Source organism: Penaeus monodon, chromosome 17 (assembly GCF_015228065.2).
Source record: "Penaeus monodon isolate SGIC_2016 chromosome 17, NSTDA_Pmon_1, whole genome shotgun sequence".
Classification (NCBI taxonomy): Eukaryota; Metazoa; Arthropoda; class Malacostraca; order Decapoda; family Penaeidae; genus Penaeus; species Penaeus monodon.
The window spans coordinates 5,670,639-5,675,638 of record NC_051402.1 but is presented as its reverse complement, the minus strand read 5'-3'; the positions used below and the strand labels follow the sequence as shown (position 1 = coordinate 5,675,638).

Genomic DNA, 5,000 nt, shown 5'->3' with positions numbered 1-5,000 from the left:
GCCCTACCCCACCCCCTCCCCCCTCGTCCACCTCTCACCCTTCTCCTTTCCCTCCACCCCTCCTCCTCCTCCTCCTCCTCCTCTTTCTCCCCTCGTTCGCTCACTCTCTTTCTCCCCCATCCACCCACCTCTCTCCTGTCCATTATCTCCCTCCTACACGCACCTCGCTTCGTCCACTTCCTCCACATTCCCCTCCACCCACGCCAAGATTCCAGCTTTTGTACGGAATAGGTGGAGCTACGTTATCAAATACTTTCCGCTGTTTTACTTAACATCGCCGTCGAGAAATATCCATATCCAGGACAAAGGGACGCTGCGTTATAGTTCACCCACAGCGAAACCGTATGCAAAATGGCGCCCATAGCAAACAGCTGTGCATTCCTCAACGGGTGAAGTTTGCATTATCATAAACTACCTGTCTCGCCCCCTCCCCCCATCCCCTTCTCCTTCTGTTATCAAGGCCGTGCTAACATTCATTGAGACCTTCACAATGAGGCTCACGTCGGTGTGATAGGCCTATGCTGTCTCGGCGAGTGAAGCTGATCGATGGGTTGTGATTTAAGTCTCCTATTTTTTTATGTTTTTGATGAATATGTGAGTATCTGGCCGATGGACTTGAGTGACGACGTGTGAGGAAAGTGAGAGTTCGTGTCTTTTGTCCCCCTTCTTCTTCTCCTTCTTCTTCTTCTTCTTCTTCTTCTCCTTCTCCTTCTCCTTCTCCTTCTCCTTCTTTTCCTTCTTCTCCTTCCCTTTTTCCTCCCCATTCTCCTTCTTCCTTCGTCTTCTTCTCTTCTTCGTCTTCTCCTTCTTTATTTTGATTTTGTAATTTTCGTTTCTTATTTTATACATTTCGATTATCTACCTTTCCTTTCCGCTTTCTTGCATGTACGTATTATTGATTGTGTGCGCGTGTATATGAGCTATGTGTAATCATGCGTGTGTGATGATGTGCGTGTTTATGATCACTGCTGTGAATAATCCGCCATTGTCTGTTACCTTGGCGTTCCCACATGGTAAGACAAACCAATCCTGAAGGTGTTTGGAGATCCATTTTCTTCCCAAGAGACCTTCTTCATTTAGCCATGACCGCGAGGAAGGAAGGAAAAAAAAACGTATGTATGTATGTCGATGAGCTTAGGGAAAAAAATATGGAAGGGCATATGTTGATGAGCTTATAAAAATTCTGGCCATGGGTTTGTGTTAATGAGCTTAAAGAAGCATCTATTGACGAGCGTTTGCTGAGACCTTCAAAATTTCTGTTAACGAGCTTTGGAAATTTCTCCTCTAAAAAAAAGCAAAAAAAAATTCGGTTGGTGAGCTTAACATAAAACCTCTATTGACAAGCACATTCTGACAAACATAGATAGAAGAAAATAAACTATTAGGAAACATATGTTGGCGACTTTTAAAAAAACTTCTTTTGACGTACTTAAACTGAATTTCAATCGACGAGCCTAAAAGATCTTCCACAAAAACAATCCCTTTCTTTCATTTGTCTTTTTGTGCGAGAGAAAATGGAAAGTGTTAAGAGCTGCGGAAGAAGGAAAATAATGAAAGGAGAAGAAGAGGATGAAGAAAACAGGTGAAATGGGAGGAAAATAAGGGTAAATCAGAAGAAGGAGAAAAGAACGGGGAGTAATAAAGCAAAAAGAAGCAGATGAATGAAAACAAAGAATTAATCAAAATAAAAAGTAGCAAACGAAGAAGCAGAACAAAAAAGATAACGGAGAATAATTGAAAGAAGATATAAGAGAGAGAGAGAGAGAGAGAGAGAGAGAGAGAGAGAGAGAGAGAGAGAGAGAGAGAGAGAGAGAGAGAGAGAGAGAAACCTCAGCATCTGGCAACAAATCAAGGACTCCAGATTCTGAAGGACGACTTTCAGTACCTTGAGGACGACCATTGGACATGAAGAAAGACTTTGAGCACCAAGTAGAAGCAACCTACTTGATCCCGAATACGAAGTTTATTGGTCATTATCATATTTTGAGTACATGAACCGCAACTTTGCATTATTTGGACCCTTATCCTAATCTTGAGGGAAACAGACAGGTACTAAGCTGATTTACGCCGTATATAAATGACTCATGTTTGCACAGGTGGCAGGACACGTGGAACAGATGGTTCTTCCTTTTCTGCTATCTGTTGACACGCCGCAGATGGTTCCAGGTTGTTGGTGGAAGGTGTGTCAGTGCGGCACAGCTATGTACAATCCCGCGGCATCGCCAGTATTTTATCTTGTACATTCTTTCTTTTAATTATTTTAATTTTCTATTTCGATACATCTCATTTCCCTCTTTCTTCTCTACCCCTCACCCTCTGGCTTCTCTTTATGTATGATAGTAAACACGTTTCAGAACATAAGGAATCGTAGACTAGGCGCTAGGACCCCCCTCCGATCCCCATCCCCGCCTAAGATATCTAACATGTAGGGTCGGGCGGGCTGCGTGACCCTGCCCTCCTTCACGGCGGAACAACACATGTTTCCCCTCTCCTCCCTTTTTCCCTCTCACGTCGGTTGTTCGGGGCCGTAAGGCTGCGAAGGAAGGGCTTTTGCTGTGGCAGCGAATCGTGCCGTGTGCGGATTCTTATTCTTAGTCTCGTCTTCTTTGGTCCCTCTTTCGGAGTGCCTCTCCAGATGGGCGTCGCAAGGCTATTATTCTCAGTATCGGGACGCAGCGCACTTTGGACTTGGGGTTTGCGCATGTTATGTGGAGTTGAGGAGATATGGTAGGGCCGCGTACAGTGAGGGGTGTCCCTTATGAGGAGGCACTGCGAGGCGGGGAGCGGAGACGGAGTGACCTCGGCTGCAGACTCAAGGCTCTTCGCCCTCGCAGTGCCGCCAGAGCGTCACCATATGGGGCACTCTTGGCACCGTGTCAGCGGCCTCGACACCTTTCCTCACCTCCCTCCCCCTCCCCCCGCTCGCTACCTTGACTCCGCCATCTGGTTCTCCTGGAAGTGCCGGCGACGCGGAGGGCGAGAGAGCGACGCTTCGTTCTTGTCTCAACGTCGCGACGACTGACGAGCAAATCGCACGGCGGGTGCGGCGACGTGGTTAACATGCCCGGCGTGTGTGAGGCCGCAGCACTCGTTCAACCTCCAAACGAAAGCGAAAGTTTTCATTCAAGAACTCGGAGGTCCTCCTGGAGGCTACCTTTGGCTCCTGGAGGAGGGTGGAGCTCTTCATCTCGAGGGTTCGAGGCTCGAGTTCGTCCTCGGCGCAAGAAGGAGGAGGAAAGTCGCTTCTGAGGCCGAGAAAAGGCGCTTGTTTGGCCCAGCTGGCGGCGGGGGGGAGAAGGTGAGGGCGAGGGAGGGGGAGAGGAGCGGGTGGGGGCGAAGCACGATGACGGGTGAAGGAGCTGAAGGTTTGTGGGTCACGCAGGTGGCGGGTCGGGTCCCCTGCCTGGCTCGCCCGGATCCCTTTTTCACTTTTCGTTAAAATCGGTTGGGTGTGACGTGGTGCCAGAGCCCGGTGTCGGCTCCTGGCGGCGTCAGGAGCGAAACCAGCCGCCGGTTTCCCCACCGTCGGGGTCACCTGCGGGTGAATGGGAGCCAGAGTATTTGCATATTTTTTCCTCATAGATTTTTTTTTTCATCTCTCACTTTTTCTTTCTTAGGAATGTTAAGGAGCGTTAGCGTATATCCGGGGATTCAACCTTCGAATGTCTCATCGGAATAGACCAATATTAAATAAACAAAACATGAATAAGAACATAATTTGTTATTGTTGTTATGCATTAGTACATGTAGCGTTTGTTAACGAAACACCTAACACTGGACATAGCAATTACGAAGAACTGGTAATCTGTCTTTGCGAATGGAAAATTACTGGCAGTTAAGTATATGAAATTGAAAGTGTCAAAAACATAACTGGTGTCAGGCTTTACCTCCCCTCCTTCTACCTTGAGATAGGGAGAGGGAGAAGATGAGAAGGAGAGGGAGGGAGGAGAAGGAAAAAGAGAAAGAGAAGAGAAGAGAGAGGAGAAATAATCCCAAAGATAAAAAAAAAAAAAAAAACACTTTGGCCCAACTACGCCATCCAAAATGCTCTACAATCATACCAATTGCCTAAAAACAACTACACCCAAAGATGACCAGCGCTTCTTTAAAGCCCCCCGCCCCCCCCCCCCCCCCCAAAAAAAAAGCCCATTCACGAAAACTCTACCCAGCGGCAAAGTTCCGAAAGGAAAAGTGTATTTCCATCGAGCCGCAGAAGGAGGAGGAGGAGGAGGGGGGGAGAAAAAAGAAAAAGAAGAAGAAGAAGGAGAAAAAGAAGGAGGAGGAGGAGGAGAAGGAAAAGAAAAAAGGAGGAGGAGAAGGAGAAGGAGAGAGGGAGGAGGAGACCCTTGGCTTTGTTTGGGTTGTGTTGTCACTTGGGAAACTGGGGCTCGGAATGACACTTCCTTCTCTCTCTCTCTCTCTCTTTTTTTTTTTTTTTTTTTATGGCCTTTCTCTGATCTCTGTTCATGTTTCCTCCCTTTTCTCCTCTCTTCTCTTACATTTTTATTTCAATTTCTTTGTTTTCCTTTCATTTTTTTCGATTTGAATATATTTTTCTCTCTGTCATCGTTTTACTTATTTCTCTTCCTCTCTTTCTGTCTTTCTCTCTCTCTCTCTCTCTCTCTCTCTCTCTCTCTCTCTCTCTCTCTCTCTCTCTCTCTCTCTCTCTCTCTCTCTCTCTCTCTCTCTCTCCTCCCTCTCTCTCTCTCTCTCTCTCTCGCTCACTCTCCCCAATCTGATTTAGGCATCATTTGGCATCACGGTCAAGGATGATGGCAAAAGATGTATTTAAAGAGGAAGAGGTTTAAAAAAAGACGGTAAAGATGAAGTAAAGAAAAGAACAGCGACGAAGTAAAGAAAAAGTCGAAAAAAATCGAAAACAAAAGACAAGACGATGAAAAAAAAAACAAAAAAACTGCCCGACACATAAATTCGAATAAGCTCGCATCTGGTTTTATCACTGTGAACTTGGAAGAAAATTTGAAACGTGATGCTTGGAA

General features: G+C 46.3%; 1 protein-coding gene across 1 annotated transcript in view; it reads left to right on the top strand.

Annotated features, from left to right (window-relative positions):
* Positions 1-5,000, top strand: part of LOC119583506 — a 79,191-nt gene that overhangs the window by 41,642 nt on the left and 32,549 nt on the right.